Below are 16,172 nucleotides of genomic sequence, written 5' to 3' on the forward strand. Positions count from 1 at the left end.
AGAATCGCACCTCCGATAAGCACGGTTGGCTACGTACGGTGCGAAAGAAGTTCTACATACATACATAGTTAAACAATCACCACGCTCCAAACAGCTGTGGAGACCTTCATTCAATGTTAACTTCGCAAAGAACTGAAAACAACATGCAATATGTGTTGTATGGACTTTTAAATGGTAATATCAATACTGTATTTTATCTTATAAAGCTGAATTGAATGCATTGATATGTTGACCAAATCTACAAATGAGTGTTTGGCTTCGTGTCGAAGGAAACCGGAACACTCAACGTTGGTCCAACGTTGTTGTTTACTGGGTACCGGGACAAGGCCCTGTGGCTGATGGGACGTGTAAAACAAATACTTATTCGTTTCATCATTAGACCTCCTTTGCCAGTACCAAAATATAATAATAGGTTAGTCAGTTTAACACGTAGGCTTTCGCGACCAATATTATTCATAACGTTTCTGGGTTTAGATCGCGTTATTTATAAATGTGTCGTAACCCTCCACCACCCGATACGGCCAGTCAGTAAAAAAGTGTCACGTTGACAAAAGACAAATAGTTCACTGCTTTAGCCCACCTGTGTGTTGAAGCGTGAAACCACAACATTTACAATTTGAGTACGACATTTCGCTGGTAATTGCATCCAGCATCATCGTCTCAATTGGCGTCCTCTGGTCGAGCACCAATTGAGACGAGGCTCAAAAGAAAGCCGTCTCTGGTGTGGACCAATCAGTTTCAAGGACAATGCATATATTATCAGAGTGTGTTTTTTGTTTGCTTTTTGACCACAAGTATTGTGGTTAATGCAAAAATGATTCCTTGTAAAAAGGTTTCAGTTTTGTTGCCAGAAAAAAAGGGGGAAACCCCTATTATTATTATACTTATTTGTTGTTTTATGTGCATGGACGAATACGGGAAGGAGACATGATCCATTTCTTGTGTTGCTTACATTCTCCACCACGACGGGCGATGGTCACGTGTGATGTAGTCAACGGTTTAGCTGCTTGATGAACCGGGTTGCTATTGGAGCCACTCACAACGAACCCTGGGGTGAAAATTCCTCCCTTTGGAGCAATGTTGTCCAACAGCATTTGTGTAACAGGCCACACTCTGCTGATGAGACGTGGAAAATTCAAAACGGATCCTGAGTTTACCCGCTTAAACAAATGCTTCATGGGTAACATTGTTCTCGAGGAACCATAGTATATGAACCTGCATGTGTATTTTACTCATGGTAAAGCAGAGCCTTGTTTAATTGTCGCTTTATAAAAATGTGATTTTACTTTTGACTGAGCTGTGTCGTGGATACACATTAATTGGTGATACTGAGTTGGAAATTGATACACAAGAACAAATAATAAAACAACTCAATAGATTAATTCGCCAATTACGTTGTGGCCTTGAAAGGAAAATAATGTGATAGGTGGCGTTTCTCACTCGTCCATACCTCTCTGAGCGACTCACTCCTACGACTCTGGCCTCTATATGTGATGTGAAGAAGGGCCACAGCCCGAAACGTCGCCTATGACACTTTTTGTTCTGTTTGAAGTCAGTGTTATTGATGAAAGCGTTGTGTTTGTGTGTCGTGGAAGCAGCGCCACCTGCCGATGTTAATGTAAAAGTAGCTACACTTATCTTGATTGCATTAGATGTACGATACAGAATGATACGTTACTTATAAATTGTAGGTATTTATTTTTGTGACCTTACGTGATCGCTTTGTCCCTTAACCAAATGCATGCTTTAGGAATCAAACCAAAAATGTTTGAACCAAATGTGTAAACATTGTTGCTTACCACATTTTTTTTACTGTGAAGTAGAACGGTATTGTAAATGAGTTTAAATTTATTTGAAATACCGTACCGTGTACACATACGTTTACAAAGCATTGGTAACGATAAAAACCTTGTAGTTAATAATAATAAAGTAGAAATACATGACATTTTTATTTTACACGGAATTTGTATCGGTTCAAGTAGTATGAATTGAATTGTATCAGGTACTGATCGGGACCGTCCATAAATGACGTCACGCACCTGGGGGGGGGGTCAGACATTTGTGACGATGTATGACGAGAAGGGGGTTTGAGTAATGTGACGTCACATCAAAATGCGCAACTTTAAATAGATTTAGAATTGTTATAACAACGCTAATTGTTACAACAACACTCCTACAACATCAGAGTACAGCGCCATATTAAATACGCACGACAATGACAATAGTTTAAAGCGATTTGAAGCATGTTTTATTTTCTAAATGGAAATATGGTTTTGGGGGGGGGCAGAGCTTTGTGACGTCATATTTGAGCGGGGGGGGTCTAACTTTTTGTGACGCCGTGTGACGAGGGGGGGGGGGGTCAAAAATCGTCCAAAATCGCGTGACGTCATTTATGGACGGCCCTTTAACCCCGTATTGTTGTCCAGGGAAATTGAGTTTTCAGGTCCACACGGCGTACAGCCGTTTCAATACGGGCAGCAAAAATAAAATATCGTGTCCATTGGTTTGTGTTTCTCTCCTTGTGATGGGACTTTGTAGGTTGAACGTTGATATGTATAAGGGCACGGGGTGACCAATACGATCTGAATTGCCCTGTAATAAGCTAGGCACTGATAGGGGGTTGACAGGCATGCTCTACACAACATTATACATTACTATACCATACCTGTAAACCCATACGGTTTACCCCGTATTCTTGTGCAGGGAAATTTAATTTTAATGTCCATACGACGTACAGGCGTTTCAACACGGGCACAAAACATTAATTGTATCTATTTGTTTGTGTTTCTCACTTGTGATGGGACTGTGCAGGATGAACGTTGAGATTTACAGTAGAAGGGCATGGTGGGGGGTGACCAAAAGGTCTGAATTTACACCATTGGAACCTCATTTGCCAGTAACAGGGTAAAAATTTTTTTTCACATTTTGTTACTGGCAAATGAGGTTCCAATGGTGTAAATGCTTACCCCGAGCTCTCATACTCTGATGGTTCATTGTCCTTGAGTTGTGCGCATTTTTGCGTCATCTGGTCCAACACCATGTGAGATTAGGCTCTAAAGAAAGCTGTCTCGGGTGTGGACCAATCAATTTCAAGGACAGTGCATCATACATTATCAGAGTTATGTTTTTGTTTGCATTCCGACTGCAGGTATTGTGGTCAATGCAAACATGACTCCTTGTAAAAAAGGTGTCAGTTTTGTTGCCAGATAAAAGGGTAAAAAAACAATTATGAAGGTCTGAATTGTTCAGTAATAAGCTAGGGCACTGATCAGAGGGGGTTGATAGCTTCGCCTTTGTATTTGTGGATCGGGGCATTGCGTCGTTACACGTTGTTTCGGCACGATCTGGATGACCACAGTCACACACTACTACTGCTGGAGAGTGTTTTTGTTGTTTAAATTTCCATTTGTGCATCGGATAATCCGCAATCTACTGCCACGGTTTGTGCAGCGGATGCGATTTAGGGTCGACCGTGAGCTCCGTGGAAGATCAAACGCGGGTGTATGTGTGTGTTTGTGTGAGTTTGTTTGAATTTATAACTTAAAATTGAAATTTCTTTTAAAATTGAAAAATAAAACACCCGTAGCAAGATGGCGTCTTCGGCTTCACGTGTCGCACCCGTGGTGACGTCACAATGCTCACAGCAGCCAACGCACCAATAGCGTGGCCCGGCAGGTCCGGTTGGGTCACATCAGCTGAGACCTGCACCCAGACCCCCCCCCCCCCACACACACACAGGGGGCGGTCCGGGAACCACGATCAGGACCAACAGCAGGACCAATTTCCAGAGCAACACCAGACCAGTCACCAAGGCGAGTTTAGTACCAGGAGCAAGATCTTAGCAGGAGCAATATCAGTGCCAATAATACCACATTCAACAGCAGACCCGTGCCAAGACGAGATTGGGACCAAGAGCAAAGTACCAGACCGAGGCTGGTATAAACAGCAAGGACCGGCCCCTGGAGTAGTAGCAGCAGCAGCAACAACAACAGCAGCAACAACAGCAACAACAACAGCAGCAACAACAACAGCAGCAGCAGCAGCAGCAACAGCAACAACAGCAGGGGTGAGGATGGCGTACGGGCTGGTCACGGCGGGTGGCTTTGTGGCCGTGGTGGCCGTGCTGGGCGCTCTGTGGATGCCGGAGACTTGGGACGCGGCGCTCAGGGGCCCTGCCGCCGTGCGTCTCGACCACGTGCTCTCGGCGCTGCTGCGGGCCGAGGCGCGGACTTCGGGGCCCGCAAGACCCCGCGTCGCCATCGGTAACCCGGGCGGGATGGTGTCGGGGCTGTCAGAGAGTTTGGGGGTGGAGGGTGACGCACACACACCTGTGTACACATGGGGTGTGAGTTTGTACACGTTGGGTGTACGCCTGTACACGTTGGGTGCACGCCTGTACACACACGTGGTGACACACACCTGTACACGTGGTGCACACCTGTACACACACGTGGTGCACACCTGTACACACACGAGGTGCACACCTGTACACGTGGTGACACACCTGTACACACACGTGGTGACACACACCTGTACGCACACGAGGTGCACACCTGTACACACACGTGTGTGTACAGGTGTGCACCACGTGTGTGTACAGGTGTGCACCACGAGGTGCACCCCTGTACACACACACGAGGTGCACCCCTGTACACACACGAGGTGCACACCTGTACACACACACGTGGGGCACACCTGCACACATACGTGGTGACACACACCTGTACACACACGTGGGGCACACCTGTACACACACGTGGTGCGAGCTTGTACACACACGAGGTGCACACATGTACACACACGGGGTGCACACCTGTACACACACGTGGTGCACACCTGTACACACACGGGGTGCACACCTGTATGAGCTACGGGAGGGGGATATCTGGTTGGGAGAGGTTACCTGGGAAATACTTGTGCCTGGGGAACATGGGGGTATAACATCTCCCCTGAGGGGCTATATGGGTGCGAGGGAGACCGAGGGGATGCCTGTGTGGTATCACTTGAGGGACACCTCGGTGTAAGGGGGGCATCTGTGGGACACCTGGATAGGAGATTGATACCTGGACCCCACATTCTGACAATTCGTCATTTCGCCCGGATGAGGGGTAGCGATGGTAAATCGTCGCTTGTTTTGTAGCGTGGACCCCCCCAAGGATGGACTGGGTACCGTGAGGTTACTTCCAGTTTAAATGGTATGTGCAGGACACATACCTGGGGGTCATGGGCTGGCTCATAATGTAACGTGTTGCATGGTAGGATTCCCTGAGGTAGGGAGGGTAGCCTTAGTTACAAGCTGTAACTGTTACATGCGGTGCTGAGGATTATACAGTGAAGTGAATAGCAACATTGATGATTATATAACACTGGTCAACACACTTTTTCTGGAATAAGGTATTCCAACGTGTTGAAGGTTATTTTGGGGTGCTGATTCCAAATCTGGCATCAGTTTTTGTCTATCACATCAGGTTTTTGAGATATCAAATATTGCATTAAATATTAAATAAATGTGGATATCTACATAGAATGATATTATAAACACACTATCTTAAAAATACAGCACCATATTTTAACACCAAAGCAGTCACTGACTCGCAACAACTTGCAATCATAAGTGACAGGGTTAATTTCGGGTTAAATCAATGAAAATGGGGTATGCCGATAGCGTAAAAATGAGATGTGATAGAGCAAATCTGAGATCAGATTTGGAATCAGCACCCTGAAATTAGTCTAACACAGCTGCAAAAGTCCAGGCCAGAAAAAAAGTTTTTTTGTTGTTGACCAGTGTTATTGGACCTGGTGTGGCACCTGGTCGGGACGTGGCATACGTGATAAATAAAGAATATGTGATAAATAACATATCATAATTAGTTCCTGCTCGTTACCATTGAGGCAATGATCTTCTCATGTTCAGAGTCCTCTTGAGCCGGTGGTGGAAAATCCACATTCACATGGCAGTGGTGAGTCTATCCATCGGACAACCACTGTTGCTTTCCCCAACTCTCCCCACACAATGGTAATCATTTTATCAACCCCGGAGGGATGATGGGCTGAGTCAACCCCAAAGCCACGATTTAAATTCGAAACCTTCCAAATGCCGCTCGCTCTGCTGTTGAGTCTCACCACTTAGCTGGATTGCGGAATAACAGTCGAAGCTAAGCTAATCGTTACATGCAGAGGCTGGGATGAAAGTTATGTTTTGCGGCGTTTTTCACATGCAATATACGGATCAATATACGAAGTGTATATTTATTGATTCTGGCAAATGCCTGATGGTGCTGTTTGTAACTTATCAGCGAAACGTCGGACCGTCGTACCAAATTGTTAAATGTTGTGCGATTGCTCTCCAGCTGTCGGGTGGAGGAGGGCTTATGACACACATTTTACATCTGACCCAAGCCACGTGTGCATGATAGCGCGCACAGCAATGCTGCTTCCACACATCTTAGCGAGTTCGCACAATTGACCCCGTACCTCCGATCAGCACGGTTAGCTATGCACGGTGCGAAATAAGTTGAACATACATTGCCAACAATTATCACCAAGACAATTCCCTAGGGTTTGTAAGGGCCACGTTTTAATAAAGCAGTACCAGGTGTTTTTTAAAAGCAATATAAGTAGAAGGTTAGAGAAAGGTTGCAGTTACTATTATAAGGCTGGAGCTTGAATGTATACCGCATGAGTTAACACTACTGAGCGTACAGCGTTTAAATGACTCATGGCTTCGAGGTGTGATGTTGCAAGACCCAACACCTTATCCTGGAGTATTAGTTACATGTTCGACATTTTGCTGTGTGCGTTTCATCAATATATAAACGTGAACATTGGCAAAGGGGAAATTAAATTCGACCCTTGCGACAGAAAGAGGTGCACGTGGAACAGGAGCTGTCATGCGAACCTTGGCACCGACTCTGTGTGGGAAAGCACCTCATCCAGCAGTGGATTGACAGAAGGACTCTGTACTGTACGTGTACTAATGCAAAGCATGTGTGTGTGTGGAGAGAGATGGGGGTTGATATAATGCACGTGTTCTATTTCCTGGACTGGCAGCCGCAAGGAATGAGAGCTCCACGTGTACAGCTGAAGTTAACACGGACCAGGACCCGCCCGTGTTTTTCGGATTATATAATGTGTTTTTTTTTATTATTATTACGAATCACGCACACGCAGCCTTGGAGTTTGTCTTGTGCCACGCGTTCACGGTTCAGGGGCCAGGTGCCGTCAACACTCCACCACTCACGAGAAGGGGGTCGTGCAGGGTGGAGGCAACAGACGATCTAACAATTGTGACATCTTCTTGGTTCTTTCGGTAAAGTCACGTAGAAGGGAAGTAATAAAATAATACAAATAAAACATAATAAAATAATTCTCACGACGTTTCGGCTACAACGCAAGACGGCTGCTTGCGTTGTAGCCGAAACGTCGTGAGAATTATTTTATTATGTTTTATTTTTATTATTTTATTACTTCCCTTCTACGTGACTTTACCGAAAGAACCAAGAAGACGAATCCCTGCAGTCACGAAAGCTTTAAATCGAAATTGTGACATCGTTGTGGGTTTGATTTGCGGCTTGTTGTCTAGCATGGATTTGATATTGACGTTTCTAAATGCTTTACAGCAGGCGTAACGAGGGGTGCATTGTCGATTAATCGATTGGAATTGATTTCTACGCTGGCGGATTTTTTTTAATACATTGAAGCTAACGGAGCGAGAGAAAAAAATAATGTGATTTAAAAAAGAGACAAAAATCAACATTCTTTTTAATTGGATCACGATACTGAATCATGATGATCCATTGAATCACCGGAGGATGTGGTATGAAACTGTTACTTGTCTAAAGGTCATAGTCATTGATATGTTATCCTTATTTAGCTTTATCAGCATCGTCATCAACACGGGCCTACGATGCTATGCCTGGATGGGAGGATGTGAAGTGTATTGCAGTAATTTTTCGTCCAATCTTAGTTATCAAATGTTAGTGTCAGGGGCATACAATCCTCACCGCCCCCCCCCCCCCCCAATATTATCAGGTCAGCCAGTCACTGAACTCGGTAAATCTTGTGATATACATATATAGCCAACAACCATGTTTAGCGTTCCTCGGTGCACCCCGTTCCCCGTTACCATATTATCTCAGTTTGCATCTTCATTCAGACTCGTCGACTTTGTCTCATCATAGCCACGCTTTGGCCGTTGGTGGGCAGCCGTAGTCATCGGCACACTTGATTATTCCGTCCACTCGTTTCCATCTCTGACTAAAACAATAATAATAATGAACACTTGGTTGGCGAATATGTTCGTCGCTAATTCTAGATTTGAAGCTTTCGTGACTGCAAGGATGCATATTCTTAGGTTTTTTTGGTACACACACGAGGTGCGAGCTTGTACACACGTGGTGCAAAATTAATAAAAGTAAAATAAAAATAGAATAAAAATCACGACGTTTCGGAGGATAGCTGTACGTGATACTGTACACAAGTACAGTATCAAGTACAGCTATCGTGCTGTGACGGTCCCACCTGAAGACGGAAGCTTGTGTTGCCTCCGAAACGTCGTGATTTTTATTTTATTTTCATTTCACTTTTATTAATTTAAAATTTTTACCTACGTGACTTTACCGAAAAAACCTACGAATATGTTCGTCACTAATTTCACAAACGAAACGGACACTGGTGAACGTTTGGCGTGCGGCGTGTGCGCGCCACCAGGGTTTGGCGGCTGCCTGGACTGGGTGGTGGACGGCGTGGCGCTGCTGGAGCGACTCGGGGTGGAGCCGAGCGGGGAGGCCAAGCACCACGGATTCATCGCCGACAAGCAGCAGCTGGCGCAAACCTTCGCCTACTTCTTCCCCCACGGCGCCGCCGCAGAGTGCGCAGCTCCCACGCACGCACACGTGCACACGTGCACACGCCAGGCGCTCAACACGTGCACGCAGACACACGTGCACACGTGCACGCGACAGGCGCTCAACACGTGCACGCAGACACACACGTGCACGCGACAGGCGCTCAACACGTGCACGCAGACCACACATGCACACGTGCACACGCCAGGCGCTCAACACGTGCACACGCCAGGCGCTCAACACGTGCACACGTGCACACGACAGGCGCTCAATACGTGCACGCAGACACACATGCACGCGCGCTCACACGTGCGCATGCACACAACAGTACGCAGCCTCTCCACACATCCGCACACCACATGCATGCACATGCAGAGACAAAAGATCCCCCATCTAGCCATTAACAGACTGTTGGGGCAAGTGCTGCAAGCGAGTGCCTGTGAAGGCCGGCATGGTGCATGAGAGGGTTGGTGGCCAACACCATGCCTGGCTGCATTTTTCTTTTCATTTCTAATGTTTGCACACCGTACCACGTGCTCATTTAGGGCTGAGTCGACCCAGGGGAGGCCCAGAACCAGTTAAAATATTCACCAGTTTTTCGTCATGAGCGGGAATCGAACTCGGGTCGCCGGTGTTTATAGGTCAGTGCGCTCACCACTACACTACTGCTCCCCGCACACGTACGCACATACACACGCAAAGATCCCCAAATAGCTGTTAACAGACTGTTTAACCCTCGCACACACATCTACATATACAAACACCTCTCTCTATACACAAACACAACAACAACAACAGCCACCATTCACCACGAAGTGATGGTTCCCTAGCGCTTGCTGGCCATAAGTCGCAAGACAGACCCCAGGTGTTATGGGTTAGCAAATTGCAAACCGCTCCACCAAACGCAAACATCCCCCGTGCAGCCTACGTAGGCTTTTTGGTGAGCACCTATGAAGTCCGACACGAAGCACAACGGGATGGCTTGGTCAGAAACACCATGGCCGGCCACCTTTGTCTTGCCAGTGCTTATGTTTACACACTGCAGCAGCTACTCATTTAAGTCTGAATTGACCTAAGGGAGGCCCAGAACCTGCTCATATTTAAGCTTCTGATTTCAGCTGTAGCTGGGAATGTGACTCATGTAGCCAGGTTCGTAGTGCAGTGTGCTAACCACTGAGCCACCACTTGACACACACACACACGAGCGTATGAGCTGTTGTCCAATAAACCACGGTGGCTCGGAGACACTGAGCCTGGTGCCAACAACACCCTGGGTTCTCATCCTGGTCCAGCCAGTCCTGGTTAAACTGGGTTTTTTCTTATTTTTCAACGTAACAATCATGCACTATTTTCGATTTGAATGTGAACATTTGAATCAATGTCGGAGCCATACGATGTCACCGTAGGCAAGAAGTGGCTTATTTATTGGATGCAATGAGGGTTCTGTAGCGGATGAGACGGGGATCACTCAAATGAAACGAGGGATCTCTTTGATGCGTTGGTCCAGCCTCACGCGGTTCGAACCTCATAGTTCTAAACGTTTTCTTGCGCAAGCTGTGTACGGACACAGAAGTCTGTCATTAACCTTTCTTTCAATATGTCATTGACTGAACAATAATTACCCATTCAATCTAGTGCTCACACCGTGCTTGCATGTTCTCCCTGTATGGTACTGTATGCTGCATCGAGTTATTTTTGTTCAAAGCTCCTGGTTATGAAAGAGAAGCATTTATTCACCAATCCCTGGGGTGTAATTGCGCTGAGGGTTTTTTTTACTCCCCGCATTGTTTCATTAACTTGCGCCGTGTAAACACTCACGTTTTCCTAGTGGAGAGTGGGTGTCCTCGTGGCTAATGCACTGATCCTGGCGACCAAGGTTTGATTCCTGGCTGTGATACCAATTGCCCTCTACAACATGGGCCCCTGCACCTTGGCTGCCTCGGTCCAGAATGTGGGTACAGTACTTTGTAAGGTGATGTGAACATCAATACTCGTTAGGACGCAAAGCCAACCAGGCAATCCTAATAGCTGGTCGCAAACGGCACTTGACCCGGCAGCCTATGACGCGATCACTGGTCTTTGTGTTGTTGCGAAAAGAAATATTGAAGCCAAAACAACCTCTTGGGTGCTATTTTTCCATGGTGAAATATTGATCTGCAAGCTGAAATATCCGTGTTATATGACAAAAAACAAGGGAGCCTCACAGGATGGATTGGGATGCATTTCCCACAACCTCTTGGAGTCTCGATGAGTAGCTTTAGTTTGGCTGCTGGATTTCAATTGGCAACTAGATTTAATCATACAATCCTATTCATGGGCTGGTGTGACTTGGCCAACTTGAAGAGACCCTCAGCTCTTAAATACCACCGGGCGTGAGTGTTTATTTTTTTAAACTGAATATTTATCTTGTTTTCTGCTTGACGCGTTTCGCGCTAAACAGCTTCCTGCGCGCCACCGCTCTTTGGCAATGTTGCGTGTGCAGCTTCTGCTTTTGCTTAAAATGTAATTTTTCTGCGTTGTAAATTTGTATAAACTACACATGCTAACGGTTTGAATTTTCAGATGTCGCAACCGGGGGTCAAGGGCTTCGGTTTGAAGCTGATAGGAACACGGATATCGCAATACAGTCACTGACAATGTATAATCCCACGTATGTGTGTATAATCCGACGAATGCAATCCACAAAGGGCTCGCACACCAACAAGACCTTTGTAAAACGATGTCTCCATAAAATAATCAAAACCATTTAAAAACATGCCACAGCGAGTGCTGAGATTGCAAAAAGAAAGTAACAAGATACAAATAAGATTAATGAGTTAGGGAGATACGCTCTTACCAAGCTCGTTCAAGGCAGATATTTTCCGAAAACTGGATGGGGGAAATAAAGGCTTAAACTATAATTGGAAAAATTATGTACGTAGACTTTTTTTATATAAATAACATATGCATTACAACCCATGGAACTACAGGGATTTGTTATAGAATAATTTAAAAAAAGATGACTGTAGAGTTGGGCTTCAAGATAATTATGAGCGAAACAAAAGTTACGTACAGGACGCATGTTGATTGATGGACAATACCGTCAACTCGGCCATTGATGATTACCTAGTGCAGCATGTAAACATCAGCACTGGGGAGACAAAAGCAGCCGGGGCATGGTACTAGCCACATCACCCCCTTTGTATCACACGTCGGCCTTAGTAGATGCCGACTAACAGCACTTGCCACCAACAGTATGTGTAGACGTGTGACCGTTGTCTTCGTGATTTCGTGCCGTGTGAAGGCGCTTCATCTCCAACGCGTCACTGTTCCGCCGGCTGGCCGAGGAGGCGGCGCTTGTGCCCGGCGCTCGCTGGTCACTCGGAGGGAACGCCCCCGTTATGGCGAACCGCATGGCGTCCGAGGGCTGCGACGTTCTGCTCGGAGCCCGTCTCCCCCACAGCCTCCTGCAGGTCATGAGGCCAGAGGTTCGAGGTCAGTCTGCCGTTCGGGGCGGCCTGTTGGTCGGGCGGCATGTCGGTCTGTCTGTTGATCAGGCGGCGAGTCAGTCGGTCAGTCTGCTGGTCAATATGTTGGTTGGCATGTCTGTCTCTTGTTGTATTGGTCAGTTCTGTCGGTTTGTCTGTGAGTTGATCGGTCAGGTTGTCGCCCTGTTCACCTCGCTCTACTTGAATGTTGAATAGATCCAGTCTGTGATGATGGTACATACTGAGCTCGTAGTGGAAATCATAATCGACTCCACATGTTAACGCTGCATATGCTGCCTTGCTGTACTGTTTAGCACACTTGACTCGCCAGTTCATTCGATCTAAAATCCCCCCCTGCCTCTGTCCACCCAGCAGTATAAGTGGGTGCGCCACAGTTAGTCTATCGGCAGGTCACGTGTGGCGAGTTAAAATGTGGATACTCCCACCTCTCCAAAGGTGTCTGCCCAGTGTGGAACAAGAGCCTAAAATACCCTTTAGAGGGGCTCTCTATAGCTCCCTCTAGCGGAGGACTTTCTGCCAGCATTGAGGTGAGCAGGCAATTGCAGGGCCGCTCTTAAATATTTTCATTTACCACACCCTAACCGCACTGGGTGCAAAAAGCGGTCGTGGAAACCTCGTGTTGTCTGCCTGGTGTTGCATTATGTGGCCGGTGTTGCATTGGGTTGTCGGACTGGTGTGGTGTTGTGGCTACTGTTGCGTTGTGTGCATGGCTAGTGTTGCGTTGTGTAACGGGCATTGTGCACGCATGCATGTGCAGTGGCCGGGCAGTCCGTGGAGGAGGCCGACACTCACCTGATCCTCGAATATCCCACGGGCGCTCGCTGGGGGAACTACACATCCAAGCGCGCCAACAGGCACGCATGATTGATGCAGCACATCCCTTCCGTTGACCCCCTTATGCCACCCCCTGTCCTATGCTACCAATTCTGCCATCTGCCGTTCCACTGCCGTTCGCGTGATTTAGACTTTGTTTCAGCTGGTAAAGACCTACTGAGCTCAGCAGCTCTTTTACAAAGACGAACAGATTCTCAACACCATTGGCAGTGGTGTGATTTCCAGAATATTGCAGGGAGGGAATGTGCAAACATGAAGAAAAAAACTAAGGTTATTTACGTGAAACCCATGCCAGGACTTACTGCAAACAGGATAAACAAAAATGTATTCATATTCATCTATGTATTTTAATTATGATTACATTTTATCTAGAAATGTGTAACTTAGTCTAATTTTCACAGTAGGGGTGGCTATTACTATTTGTTTCCCAATTTAGTAATTGAAGTAAATTTGCAAACTGGGAAAATTCGGACCATGGTGCTGGACCACATGGCCTGCTCATTTTATTTTCATAACTAGGTGAGCCACGGTTAAACAAAGAAATGCAGCAAACGTATTCAGGGGTCAATAGAAACAGTGTACAGAACCTTAATAATATGAGAACGTTTAGCTATAACAGTTAATCTAAGTACTTAGACTTCAGGAAATACATTATAATATAAAACCGTTCAAATGTTTACATTGCATGACTGCGAAAGATGGCAGTGGCTTAGAGGGGCCTACATCCTGCAGTGGACTGACGGCTGTACGAACACATTGAATCACCGCGCTCTGCTAAAATCAACCCCCTCTCCGCCCCCACCTCTGCATTGCTGCCGCCACTCAGGTTCATCGTGCACAGCGATACCCACAATGCCCGGCTGGTCGTTGGAGGCATTTCATTCCGAGCTCGCCGCCTTCCAGCCGGCTGCTTGTGGTCGGAGGACTCCAGATGATGGACAACTTTCCCTTCCCTCCCGGTACTTGGCCTACTCGGCATGTTTGCGGTGCAGACCACACGTGGCTTCTGGTTTTCCAAACCCACGTGCGTTTTTTCCTGTTGTGTTCAGCGGTGGTGGTGCAAGTTTCTTGAGCGGCGTTGCATGCGTGTCACTGTAGGCGGCCGCTCTTCTGGTCTCCCGCCGCTTGTTCTCCCCTCCTTCTCCTCCTCTTCCTCCTCCCGCTGTCCTGCTGCCTGGCTGCGCGAGGTCAGTTGCACTCCTCCCCTGCGCACAATTAATTTCCCATCTCAGCCGTTGTGTCCTCCTGTGTCTCGCGTTCACGCGTCACTCCATGCCCCTCCCTCTCCTTTGACAAATTCATATTTATTTTTATAATCACACGAGGACAACAAATATCATGACGGACAAAATCGGCAGGGCAGGGAGCAGGGCGAGGGATGGATGCGCGCGCCAAAATAATTTCTGGGACAGCCTTCCGGACTGTTGCGGCTGAAATGAAGCTTAGATGACTGCAGTAGCCACGGTGGTGAGATGTTAACTCCATTGCCTGGTATACAGGAGATTGTGGGTTCGATCCCGACCCTGATGCCTGTATATTTGGAGTTTGCATGTTCTTCCCGTGGTCACGTGGATTTTTCTCCGTGTCCGGTTTTTCCCTCCACATTTAGAAACATGCATTTAGATAATTTGGTGGCTATAAATTTCCACACGATTGAGCTATAATTTGTGTCCAGGTCGCTTCTGAAAAAGATCTGTATTAGCTCAGTGAGCCTTACCAGGTAAAAAAAAAAAAAAATTAGTTTTATAGCTGCTGCATCCGGCAGACGGTGGAAAGTGATGCTGACGTGTGGTGGCATCAAGAAGTTTTGACGACGACGATCTTCACCTAGACCTTCACCTGGACGTCCATGTTCCCCGTGCACACGACAGGCGAGCGCGTGCGCAGGCTGCGGGCCGTGCGCGCCTCCATGTTGGCCGCCCGCTCCTCATCCGACAGCGGCGGTGCCCTCGTCCACTTTGAGATGGCGTCCTTCTCGGACTCGTCGCTGCTCGCCGAGCTGCTGGACGAGCTGCTGCTGCCGGCGGCCGACTCGCTGGGCATGAACGAGCAGGAGCTGCCCAACCTTCGCGGTCTCCTCGCCGGCGGAGACGTCACGCTGGTCGCCGACGCCAACCCCCGCGTCGCCGCCGTGCTCGACCAGATGCGCGAGGTGTACGGCGCCATCAGGGGCCGCCAGCGCCGCGCGGGGATCGGGCGGCTCCTCACCCGCCTCCACGTCCACACGCTCGCCTTCCAGGTGGGCGCTCGTGGGAAACGCGCACGTGAACACGCGTTGGTATAGCCGCTGCTGGAAGTGGACCTCTCTCCACACACATAATCGTGTTCGTTGTGGGTCTTGTGTCATACCTACTTGACCGCGCTGGTCAGTGTGGGGTTGGTGAAGGTTCCTGGACCGGTTAAGTTATGACAAAGTCGAAGATCCCCTGTATAACCTTAACAGCCGGAGAAGGCAAGTGCTGTTTGGGAGCACCTATTCAGGCTGGCACAGTACATGAAAAAGTGGCACACCATGCCTAGCCACCTTTATCTGCCTAAGTGGCGATGTTTATACATCACGCGATGCACTCATATGAGGATAAGTCAACCTAGGGGAGTCCCATGACCGGTTCAGATAATCGTCACTAGTGTTGACCGTGAACAGGATTTGAAACGGGTCGCTGGGTTTCGCGGTAGCGCAGCAGTTAGCGCGCTGCGCTACCACCCTTGCTGACGCTTGCCCTTACCGCGGCCACCTTACCCTCGCCCCTCTTCCTGCACGCGACAGGCGATCATGACGGCTCGCAACTCAACCTGGAAGTCGGGGATGTCGGCGGCCGCCAAGGCCTCGCTCACGGCCAATCGGCACGTGTGCGGCTCCGCGGACATCGATGCCGCCAAGGCACGGCTCATCATGGACGACTCGTTCGCCGCCAGCCGCGGGCCCGAGAGCCGCCGCGTGCCCGTCGACCCCAACCGCCCCGTGGCGTGCTGGGAGGAGGAGGAGGAGATGGGCGACCACGAC

The 16,172-nt window shown here is 48.0% G+C and overlaps 1 pseudogene; it reads left to right on the forward strand.

Annotated features, from left to right (window-relative positions):
* Nucleotides 1-3,725: 3,725 nt before the first annotated feature.
* Nucleotides 3,726-16,172, forward strand: LOC133341188 (ADP-dependent glucokinase-like; annotated as a pseudogene).

The sequence above is a fragment of the Lethenteron reissneri genome, chromosome 11, assembly GCF_015708825.2.
Source record: "Lethenteron reissneri isolate LAM-NWPU_2019-01 chromosome 11, ASM1570882v1, whole genome shotgun sequence".
Lineage (NCBI taxonomy): Eukaryota > Metazoa > Chordata > Hyperoartia > Petromyzontiformes > Petromyzontidae > Lethenteron > Lethenteron reissneri.